The 12490-nt window shown below is 46.4% G+C and overlaps 1 non-coding gene across 1 annotated transcript; it reads right to left on the bottom strand.

Annotated features, from left to right (window-relative positions):
- Positions 1-1228: 1228 nt before the first annotated feature.
- Positions 1229-1301, bottom strand: Trnaa-agc (transfer RNA alanine (anticodon AGC)). The gene has a single exon. It is a non-coding gene; the product is annotated as a tRNA-Ala (tRNA).
- Positions 1302-12490: the final 11189 nt, after the last annotated feature.

Here is a 12490-nt window from a genome sequence, read left to right as displayed (position 1 = left end):
TTTTTTTTTTTTTTTTTTTTGTATCAGGGATTGAACCCAGGGTGCTTAACCACTGAGTCACATGAGTCACATCCCCAGCCCTTTTATTTTATATTTACAGACAGGGTCTTGCTGAGTAGCTTAGGATTTGCAGAGTTGCTGAGGCTGGCCTCCAACTTGGGATCCTCCTGCCTCAGCCTCCCGAGCTGCTGGGATGACAGGCATGCGCCACCGAGCCTGGCTTGGATAATCTTTTTATTGTAGATTTATGACAGTTTTTAAATATATTGTGCATGCTACTACCAAAATTCAGAGACACAGAGAGAGAGAGAGAGAAATTATTTTTATGATACTTTAACATTCCCCCCTTCCACCCCCAATTTATAAAACGAAGACGTAGTCTAAGAATTTCCCCGTTCTCCTGGGACATGGCCTCTCTTGACCTCTAGGTGGCACTAACTCCCGTTTTACTTCTAGTTTTTCAGAAACCAGAGCGTGAAGAGGCCGGAAGCTCCCCTAGGCACTCCCTGGCCACCCACCAGAATGACCCAAGGCAGTTACAGAGTCCTGGGCCTAATCTGAGTTCCCTTCCATATGACAGGGAGACCGGAGACCTCTTTTGGTTTAGGGTCAGTTTCCAGCCTCATAAAAATCACACAGTGAGTTGTCCTGTCAATCAGGCTGTTACCTAGTCCTCTGCCCACAGCCACTTTCTCCCCCAGGACTGGGGACTGAGCCAGGGGCACTCCATCACTGAGCCACATCCCAGCCCTTCTGATATTTTATTTTGAAAACGGTCTCACTCAATTGCTGAGGCTGGCCTCCAATTTGCCATCCTCCTGCCTCAGCCTCCTGAGTTGGAATTACAGGTTCGTGCCACCAAGCCTGCCTTTTTTCTTTTAGACTGCTTGAGGGATCCAATGAGCCTCTCAAATGTGCTTTCCTTATATGATTTTTTTTGACCCCTGAGCCACCTCCCCAGCCCTTTTTATATTTTATTTAGAGACAGGGTCTTGTTGAGTTGCTCAGGGCCTCACTAAGTTGCTGAGGCTGGCCTTGAACATGTGATCCTCCTGCCTCAGCCTCCTGAGTCACTAGGATTACAGGACTGGGCCATAAAGACCTGCAGGGAGGAAACTTTAGGAAAATACAGCAAAGTAAACAGGTGGGGTTGGGAGTGTGGCTCAGTGATAGAGGCCCTGGGTTCCACCCAGCAGATGGGAATACCAGGCATTCTTTTTTAATTTTTTGGTGGTGCTGGGAATCGAACCCTGGGCCTTGTGCATGCTAGGCAAGCACTCTACCAACTGAGCTACATCCCCAGCACTTAGACATTCTTTTATTTTTTAATTTATTTTTATTGTAAACAAATGGGATACATCTTGTTTCTCTGTTTGTGAGACATTCTTTTCTAAAAAAATATTTTTAGTTGTAGATGGACACAATACCTTTATTTTACTTATTTATTTTTATGTGGTGCTGAGAATCGAACCCAGTGCCTCACACGTGCAAGGCAAGTGTTCTATCACTGAGCCACATCCCCAGCCCTATTTTGTATTTTATTTAGAGACAGGATCTCACTGAGTTGGTCAGGGCCTCGCTAAGTTGGAGGCTGGGCTCCAACTTGCGATCCTCCTGCCTCAGCCTCCGGAGCCACTGGATTACAGACATGCGTGGGAACTGCCTGGGATATTCAACCTTATATGATAATGCCAATTGTGTACAAAGTGTCTTTTCTGATTTACACTGTTGCTATGGGCCCATGTCCTCTTCAGTGTGCTATACCCAAACATTTTTTTGTCAACTTAGTATAAAGTGGTATAGCACTGCAGTCTAATTTGCTTTCCCTGAACCTAAAGATCATATGTTTATTAGACAATCATGATACTTCTCTGAAACGGATGGGATGAGCCCCACCCACATTAGGGAGGCCCAGTCTGCTTTAGTCACTACATCCCTTTAAATTTGAATCTCATCCAAAAACCCCCTTGCAGAAACACAAGGATAACGTTTGACCACATATCTGACATTAAAGGCCCAGTTAAGTTGACACATAACATGAACTATCCCCACATTTGTAAGTCCCTTATCCAGGTGCAGGGACACACACCTATAATCCCAGCAGCTCCGGAGGCTGAGGCAGGAGGATAGCAAATTGGAGGCCAGCCTTAGCAACTCAGTGAGACCCTGTCTCAAAATAAAATATTAAAAAGGACTGGGGATGTGGCTCCGTGGTTAAGCACCCCTGGGTTCAATCCCCAGTACCTAAAAGGTGGGGAGGAAGAATGAAAAAAGAAAGAAAAGATATTCCTTCAGGTTTACTGAAAAGGAAAATACAACATCAAACTCAAATTGATGTCTGAGTGCTAACAGTTACATTTCTTTTTTTTGCAGGGAGGTGGGTACCATGGATTGAACTCAGGGATACTTAACCTTTGAGATAAACCCCAGCCCTACTTTGTATTTTATTTAGAGACAGGGTCTTGCTGAGTTGCTTAGGGCCTTACTAAATTTCTGAGACTGGCCTCCAACTTGCCATCCTCCTGCCTCAGCCTCCTGAGCCGCTGGGATTATAGGTGTGTGTCCCTGCACCTGGATAAGGGACTTACAAATGTGGTGGCATGGGCCACTGTGCCCAGCAGCTGCGTTTCCTTTTATGTGATGAACTGCAGAATCCTGGACTGGGGGTTCAGGGCACCACTGAGCTTCTCATGGATCCTTATTTCCTAAGCAACAAAATTCAAACCCATCCTCTGGGTGGTGACTTTTCGCTGTCTAGACTGCAGTAAATCTCCAGGGTTCCAGAGAGCCAGCTTCCCTGCAAGACAAGGGACCCTCTGCAGACTCTCCCCACCCTGCAGAAGGGTGCTGTGGCCAGAATAGCTATTCGTGATTCAGCAGGGGCTAGTGACAATGAATAGGAAGGATTTGGAACATCTCCGCCCACCCCAGATTGAAGAAGGACCCAGTAGACCAAAGGGAGTGTTTGTAGTGAGGGCTCAGATGCACCCACCCCGCCCAGCTTGGGTGGGGTTGCGCCTCCTTGGAGGGATTTTGTAGTCAAAAAATCCCCAGGAGCAAATCTGAGTTGTTCACAGCAGCTGAAATACCTATGCACGACAGTGTGGGGTAGTGAATCAAACTCGTGTGGAAAACAGGCCACATCTCATGTGCAAGGACACAGAATCCAGGTCTAGCAGATCCCTAGGGAGCATTAAATTCTTCTTCTTCTTTTCTCCTTCTTCCTCCTTCTCCTCCTCCTCCTCTTCTTCTTTCTTCTTTTGGTATCAGGGGTGCTTAACCACTGAGCCACATCCCCAGCCCTTTTTTATATTTTATTTAGACACAGGATCTCATTGAGAACTCAGGGCCTGGCTAAGTTGCTGAGGCTGGCCTCCAACTTGCGATCCTCCTGCCTCAGCCTCCTGAGCTGCTGGAAATTGAACCTGCAGCTCTCCACCCCTGGGTTCCATCCCCAGCCCCTGGGGATGGCCGAGAACTTGGCGTTCTCCTGTTCTCCTGCCTGGGGTTCCAAGTGTGAGCCACCAACCTCAGTAATTAGAGGGTGGTCGGTTTGTGAAGGACCTTGGACATGAAAGATCAGCCACGGGGCTGATTTTATTTTCTTGTTCAGAAACATCATTCACCTACTTGGGAAGGTGAGGCAAGAGGATTCTAAGTTCACGGCCAGCCTGGGCAATTTAGCGAGACTCAGTCGCAAAATTAAAAAAAGAAAGGTTGTGGGGTTTGGGATGTAGCTCAGTGGTAGGGCACCCTAGGTTCAATCCCTAGCAAAAAGAGAATAAATCCGGTGCACACCTTGTCATCCTAGCAGCTCAGGAGGCTGAGGCAGGAGGATTGCAAGTTGGAGGCCAGCCTCAGCAACTTAGCAAGGCCCTAAGGAACTCAGTGAGACCCTGTCTCTAAATAAAATATAAAAAGGGCTCGGAAGAGGCACTTTACCTTAGCAAATGGCTCAGATGGTCCAGCTTCTTTCTCTTTCAAATGCAAGTTCCCTGGGAAGATAAACGACATTTATCTCTAACAGTACTACCTAAATGCAAGTGTCGAATTTCCCTTCTCCCGGAAAGAAGAGCTTAGACAGATGATAGACAGTGGGTGTCTCTGGACGCCCCAGGTTTGCTGCCCTTTCCTCCGTTCCTTCCAGGAACCACTTGCCCAATAGCCTGGCTCAGGTGTAGCTGAATCCTCCACTTAGCCCCAAAGAGGAGCCATCGACCTGACCAATCAGCGTGCAGCATCTCCTGAGTACTGTGATTGGTCAGTGATTTGCATATCATGGAAGACCAGCCAATGAAACTCTTCCCTGGGTCTTTCTGACGACACCAGAGGAAAAGAAGCAGTTCTCTATCTCTGTCCAGCTTACGTGCCCCGCAGACTAGCAGCCGGTCCTGGTCAGAGGGAGCACTGACCAGAAATGGGGGTCCTGGGGGAGCCCCATGGAAGTCAGGTCCATGAGTGTGCAGCCCTCTGACCCAAAGGGGACTCAGTGCATTTGGAAATAAAGTTACGTGTTGATCTGGAAGGGCTGCTCTCTGACCCACAGCCTGTCCACAAAGCCAGCTGCATCCACCACGGGGTCCCCTGTGAAATGAGTTTGCCACCCTGGTGCCAAATGAGGCAGCATGTGTATCTGGAAATGTAAAACCAGAGGCCTGGAAGGTGCTTCTTAGGCGGGAAATTGTCATGGTAGCAACATGCCTTGTAAAGAGTGTTCGCCTGTCTCCTTGGGCAGGTGTGGGTGTGACAGATGGTGGACGTAACTCAGTCAACTCTTGGGCACTCAGTGCCGGGCTAAAGGGAGGTTTTGGTTAAACTTTCTTTTTTTTTTGGAAGTTTATGGAATTTATTTATTTTAATTTTACTGCATTTTGATTCATTGTACACAAATGTGTACAACTTTTCATTTCTCTGGTTGTACACAATGTGGATTCACATCGTTCATGTGATCATACACATACATAGGGCAATACTGTTTCAGTCTACTATCTTTCTGTCCCCCACCCCCTTCCACTCCATTTTCCTCTACACCATCCAAAGTTCCTTCATTCCTCTCTTCGCCCTGCTACTCCCCATCATTATATATTGTCATGCATTTATCAGAGAAAACATTCAGCCTTTGGTTATTTGGGCTTGGTCTATTGCACTTAGCATGATATTTTCCAACTTCATCCATTTACCAACAAATACCATAATTTTACTCTTCTTTATGACTGAGTAATATTCCATTGTGTATATATACCACAGTTTCTTTATCCATTCATCAATTGAAGGGCATCTAAGTTGGTTCCACAATCTGGCTATTGTGAATTGAGCTGCTATGAACACTGATGTGGCTGCATCACTGTAGTATGCTGATTTTAAGTCCTTCAGGTATAAACCGAGGAGTGGATAGCTGGGCAAATGGTGGGTCCATTCCAAGCTTTCTCAGGAATCTCCACACTGCTTTCCAGAGTGGCTGCACTAATTTGCAACCCCACCAGCAATGTATGGATGTGCCTTTTTCCCCACATCCTCGCCAACACTTATTATTGCTTGTGATCTTGATAATAGCCATTCTAATTGGAGTGAGATGAAATCTTAAGGTGGTTTTAATTTGCATTTCTCTAATTACTAGGGATGATGAGCACTTTTTCATATATTTGTTGATCACCTGTGCATCTTCTGTGAAGTGTCTGCCCATTTCCTTAGCCCATTTATTGACTGGGTTCTTCGTATTTTTGGTGTAAAGTTTTTTAAGTTCTTTATAAACTTTGGAGATGAGTGCTCTGTCTGAATTGTGTGTGGAAAAGAATTTCTCTCCTTTCACATTATTGATTGTTTCCTGTGCTGAGAAAAAGCTTTTTAGTTTGAATCCATCCCATTTACTGATGCTTGCTTTGATTTCTTGCACTCTGGGGGTCTTGTTACGGAAGTCTGGTCCTTAGCCAATGTGATGAAGATTCGGACCTACTTTTTCTTCTATTTGGTGAAGGGTCTCAGGTCTAATTCCTAGATCCTTGATCCATTTTGAGTTGAGTTTTGTGCAGGGTGTTGGTTAAACTTTCAAAGTGTTCAGTCTATGGCCAAACCCCAGACGGCCAAGGCAAAACAGAGAGTAAGAAAATCTGCCTGTTCTTTAAGCAAACTGGTCCCCACCAGCTGGAGACCTCCAGAGCCAGCACCCATTGGCAGCATGCAGCAAAGGAAGATGGGAGTCTGAGCTGAGAAAAGCAATTCCCTTTTCCAGAAACTTCCACAGAGGACCTAACTAATCCAGTGGGAAGGGATACCTGACAGAAAACCACAAGCCCGTCTGTCAAAGCAACAGTCAAAAGTTCTAATGCTTTCCCACCTTGATGAATGACAAAGATTTTACTGAGTGTCTACTATGTACCTGGCTTCTCTTCACAGGAACAATTAAGTGCAATCATTCCAATGACATGAGTTTGGTACAGTCAGTATCCCCATCTTATATCTGGCCACAGACAACCTGTCAGCAAAAGAGGCCGGCTGGGTTCTCAAAATATTTCACTCGTGAACACTGAAATTGGACTTATTTTCACAAGTCATGAAATACTGTTCTTCTTTTCTTTGTCTTTTTTTCAATTAAACACATAAAGGCTGTTCTGAGTTCACAGCCAGCAGGCAAGATTTGGTTCTAACTTCCCAAATCTGCTCTAGAGCAACGTTTTTCACCGTTGCTAAGACAAAATTCTTCCTCAAGATGGGAACAGATGTCTCTCGAGAATCAAGATAAAAGGAGACTCTCGGTCAAGTCCATTTGAATAATTTTTTTTTTTTTTTTTGGTCCTAGGGATTGACCCCAGGGGGCTTAACCACTGAGCCACCTCCCCAGCCCTTTTTATATTTGATTTAGAGACAGGGTCTCACTGAGTTGCTCAGGGCCTCGCTAAGTTGCTGAGGCTGGCCTCCAACTTGTGATCCTCCTGCCTCAGCCTCCCAAGCTGCTGGGATGACAGGCGTGTGCCACCCTGCCTGACTTGAATAAACTCTAAATGTACTGAATTTCTCTACTAGAGGATTCATCAAGTCTTTGCTGTGTTGACATGCAGGGGGAAATCCCTGAGATGCACCCATGGGACAGTGGCCTAAACATATTATTAATAAAAATAGTAAGTAATGTTGTTAGAATGAATAAAAACAGTAACCAATATTAGATGTCAGGTTATGTCCTTTGCATAAAAGGCATAACAATGTCTCCAGATGTTGCCAGATGTCCCCAGGGTATGGGAGGAAGACAAAACAGCTCTCACGTGGGAATCACTGCTGTAGAGCTCAGAGAACGTGGGCAACATTTTAGTGCACGCTGTGTCCCAGTGACCCTATCATTGGATTTGAACAAGCCTATGCCTAGGACACCATCCAAAAACAAAGGGGTCATAGCCCGGCACGGTGGCACAACCCTGTCATCGTAGCAGCTGGGGAGGCTGAGGCAGGAGGATTGCAAGTTGGAGGCCAGCCTCACCAGCTTAGCCAGGTTCTAAGCAACTCAGTGAGACCCTGTCTCAAAATAAAATATAAAAAGGGCTGGGGAGGTGGCTCAGTGGTTCAACATCCCTGGTACAAAAAGATAAAAAATAAAAACTAGCATTAGAGGGTGGATATTATAGCTCAATTGCAGAACACTTTCCTATCGCCTGCAAGACCCTGGATTCCTAACCCAGCATTGCAAAACCAAACCAAACCCGGTCATTAGGGACCAAATGTACATTGTACTTGGCTCAGAAAAGAGAGAAACAAGAGTTGGCAGGGGGGAGGTAGGACACGGAGCTGGATTGCCTAAGACACAACCTAAAATTGTATCTGCAACCTGGCCAACCAGAGGCACCAAGAAGGGAGGGAGAGAGAGGCGAAAGACAGAGTGGGAGACAGAGAACACTTGAGAGAGTAAATATTTGGTATTTACCACCCCCTCAGTAAAAGACTCAAAGCAGTCATCAAGAAAAAAAAAAAAAAACAGTACGTTGCTCTTTTATGTTAGTCTTATTTTTAGAAACGGTGTATCATTACGTCACCACCTGGGTGGTGTGTTTTTGGGTCCCAGGGATTGAACCCAGGAGTGCTCAACCACTGAGCCACCTCCGCAGCCCTTTTTATATTTTATTTAGAGAGAGGGTCTCGCTGAGTTGCTTAAGGCCTCGCTAAGTGGCAGAGGCTGGCCTCCAATTTTTCATCCTCCTGCCTCAGCCTCCCAAGCTGCTGGGATGACAGGCGTGTGCCATGGTGCCCGGCTCCCACCTGCCTTTCTTGCCTGGTGCTTCTCACACCGTTTGGCTTTGTCCTTTTTTCTGGCTTCTCTGGCCAGGTCCCTCCCTGGGTGATCACAATGACACTCAATTGTTTGCTGACTGCCTGAATCAAGAGCCAAGACCCACCACCCTAGGCGGCCCTCCATCCCCCTTTCGGCACAGTGTCTGACTTCTGAACCCTGGGTTTCCCCACGCTGATGAGTCACCCTGTCCCAGGTCAGCTCTTTGAATGACGCCACCCAGATGCACGGACCAGAGACCTATGTCACTAATTTTTTTCCTTTCTTCCCATACTGGGGATTCAACCCAGGGGCCCTGTACCACTGAGCTGTGTTCTCCGCCTTTTAAAATTTTTTACTGTTTTTGTTTTTTATTATCATTATTATTTTGGTACCAGGGATTGAACTCCAGGGCACTTAACCACAGAGCCATGTCCCCAACCCTTTTTTAAAAATATTTTTTCATTGTAGATAGACAGAATACCTTTCGTTTTCTTTATTTTTATGTAGTGCTGAGGATGGAACCCAGGGCCTCCCACATGCTAGGCAAGCGCTCTACCACTGAGCCACCTCCCCAGCCCTTTTTATGTTTTATTTAGAGACAGGGTCTCGCTGAGTTGCTCCAGGCCGTGCTAAGTGGCTGAGGCTGGCCTCCACCTTTCCATCCTCCTGTCTCAGCCTCCCGAGCTGCTGGAGTTACAGGTGTGTGTCCTCATTCCTAGTCATTTCTTTTGTAATCGGTGTGGGGGTCCCTAGAACCGTCCCCAGGTTCACTGATTTGCTGAGAGAACTCATAGACCTCAGAAACTCTGCCATACTCATTATTATTATAGCAAAAGGGCACAAAATACAATCAACCAAGGAAACTGTGCCCAGGGCTGAGTCCAGGAAGAGGCAGACGGGGACTTCAGTTGCCCTTGCCAGCAGCGTGGAACACAGTGTCTGATTGTCCCAGTCACCACCGGGGCCTGTCCTCCTGGGAGGGAGTTAGCGGCCATTCCAGGGAGAAACACCTGGCGTCCCCCTTCCTGTAGCCACCAGGCCCCACCTGGATCTCGGTCAGCTGAACTCAGCCAGAGCCAGTTGGCAAGGGATTCTGGGAAACGAAACTTCCACAAGGGGGTCTCACGGGAGCTGCAGGTGGGGTGGGGATGCTTCCCAAGGAACCATGAGACGCTGTTCGCTTTGGACCTTCTCCACTTCCACGACACTGTGTCAGACACCTTCCTCAGCACCGCCTCAGGTCGGTCAGTAACACCACCTCCATTTTATAGAGGAGGGAACTGAAGGATTCCAAGAAAAACTGCCTGTTGAGGGTGGAGAGGAAGAGAGAGGAAGGAAACAGGGGAAAGGAAGGACACTGTAAGAATGCCCAGTTGCAGAAAGTGTCTACAAAACATTCCAGAGCCTTCCTGGTGCCTCACGCCTGTCATCCCAGTGGCTTGGGAGGCTGAGGCAGGAGGCTCGAAGGGTGGAGGCCAGCCTCAGCTACTTAGCCAGGTCCTCAGCAACTCAGCGAGACCCTGTCTCTAAATAAAATAGAAAAAGGGCTGGGGAGGTGGCTCAGTGGGTAAGCACCCCTAGGTTCAATCACCAGTACTGTCAAAGAAAAAAATTGTAAGGCTGGGATACAAGTAGAGCAGTTGCCTAGCATGCAAGAGGTCCAAGGTTCAATCCCCAGCTCTGCCAAAAAAATAAAACAAATAATAAATGTAATAGTAATAATAATATTTGTAACTTTTGAGGGTTAACATACCATTATAAGGTGCCTTGATTTAGGCATAGGGACCTGTCACCCATTTCCAAGTATAATTAGCCTACACTTTCATATGTATCATCCAACATGATCAATCCATCCAGCCAGGTGGAGACAGTCCCAAGAAGCAAACCTGGGGCAGGTCACAGGCTGAGTCCATGCTAAGGACCTTTTTATGGTGCCAGGGATTGACCCCAGGGGTGCTTACCCACTGAGCCACCTCCCCAGCCCCTTTTTATATTTTATTTAGAGACAGGGTCTCGCGGAGTTGCTTAGGGCCTTGCTGAGTGGCTGAGGCTGGCCTCCAGTTTACGATCCTCCTGCCTCAACCTCCCAAGCCGCTGGGATTACAGTGTGTTCCACTCCACCCAGCATGCTAAGGGCTTTCTTCTTAATGTTCCCCACAGTCCCATGAAGAGTTTTATTACTATCTTCATTTTGCAGTAAAGGATAGAGGCTCAGAGGCCACCCCAGAAATGGCACAACTGCAATCCCTCCCTGAGTCTCTTGATTCTGAGTCACCAACTCCATCCAGTTACTGCAGTTCTGGCTTTCCTTTGGCAGGGCCTGTCATGGGCGGGTGGCCAGGTTGCGCATTCTCCAAGAGAGCGCTCCATACAAGGGCGTGCATGAGTCAGACGCCCGGGTGGGATGAGAGGAGGATGCTTATCATATTACCTTGAATTCATCTTCCTTTTTTGAACCACAACACCTGGAGTGCACTATATATAGTAAATGGAGAGAAAATGCAAAACCTTTCCCTGGGACTTGTAGTTTTCTATTTCACTTTGATTCCATTCCTTTACATGTAAAGTTGCTTTCACTGAAACGGTGACTAGAGATTAAAGAAAAAATATTAGGGCTTGAGGGTGTGGCTCGGTGGGAGACTGTGTGTTTATCGGTGCAAGGCCCCAGGTTCAATCCCAGCACCAAAATATACATTTAAAAAATTAAACATATTATTTGAAAGTTGAACTAATATACTATTTTCTTTTTTCTGGTCTCGGGGACTGAACCCAGGGGTGCTTAACCACTGAGCCACATCCCTAGCCCTTTTACATTTTATTTAGAGACAGGGTCTCACTGAGTTGCTTATGGTGGCCGAGGCTGGCCTCCAACTTGCGATCCTCCTGCCTCAGCCTCCAAGCTGCTGGGCTTATAGGTATGCTCCACTGTGCCCAGCTAATATAGTATTTTACAATAAGTTTATCCTACTGGGTGGGGTGGTGCACACCTGTAATCCCAACAATTTGGGAGGCTGGGGTAGGAGGATCACAAGTTGGAGGCCAGTTTCAGTAATTTAACAAGACTCAGCAATGTGGGGAGATCCTGTGTCAAAATAAAAAAGTGAATAAAAATTTTTAAAAGGGACTAGAATGTACCTCAGTGGTAAAACACCTTTGGGTTTAATCTCTAGCATCAGAATTTTTTTAAAAAAGGGCTTATCCGGGGCTGGGGAGATAGCTCAGTTGGTAGAGTGCTTGCCTTGCAAGCACAAGGACCTGGGTTTGATCCCCAGCACCAAAAAAAAAAAAAAAAAAAAAAAAAAAGGGGGGGGGCTTATCCTGTTTCTTAACTTTAAAAAAATCATATATTCCTTCAAAAAGGAAAATAAACTATATGCATATGTTTGTGTGAGTAGAGTTTTAATTATTGGTTTTATTGTATTGGAAATTCATGACTAAGCTACATTCCCAGGTCATTTATTATTACTATTACTATTTTTTATTTAGAGACAGGGTCTTACCAAGTTTCTTAGGGTCTCACTTAAATTTCTGAGGCTGGCCTCCAACTTGTGATCCTCCTGTCTCAGCCTCCCTAGCTGCTGGGATTACAGGCATGTGCCATTTGCTTATTTGTTTTTAAATATACCACAATTTTAATGTTTTTGTTTTTCTTTTTTGTGGTGCTGGAAATGGAATCAGGACTTGTGCGTATTAGGTAAGTGCTTAACTACTGAACAACATCCTAAGCCCCTACTAAGATTTTTTTTTTTTTGGTACTGGGGATTGAACCCAGGGGTGCTTAACCCCTGAGCCACATCCCCAGCCCTTTTATATTTTATTTAGAGACAGGGTCTTACTGAGTTGCTCAGGGCCTTGCTAAGTGGCTGAGGCTGGCCTCCACCTTGCGATCCTCCTGCATTGGCCTCCCAAGACGCTGGGGTGACAGGTGTGAGCCACCGCCCCCAGCCTGATTTTTAAGGCTCTTTAATATTTCTTCATATTCAATAAACCAGAGTGGTTCAAATCTCTTTCAACCCTGAAAGGCCCTGCTCCAGCTGACTGGAATCATACGGAGTCTAGTATTGACTTGATTTTTAGCATGGCTGGGTAAGTCATGGGCCTGGATCATGTTCAACTTGTAGTCCAGGCTTGGACCTGGCCAAACTTAGCCACGTTTGAGGCTGGGGGAGGCGGCTCGGGGGTAGAACATTTACCTAGCACGCACGAGGCCCTGGGTTCAATGGCCAACCGTGCAAA

Source organism: Sciurus carolinensis, chromosome 19 (genome assembly GCF_902686445.1).
Source record: "Sciurus carolinensis chromosome 19, mSciCar1.2, whole genome shotgun sequence".
Lineage (NCBI taxonomy): Eukaryota > Metazoa > Chordata > Mammalia > Rodentia > Sciuridae > Sciurus > Sciurus carolinensis.
This window is presented reverse-complemented; position numbering and strand designations above follow the sequence as displayed.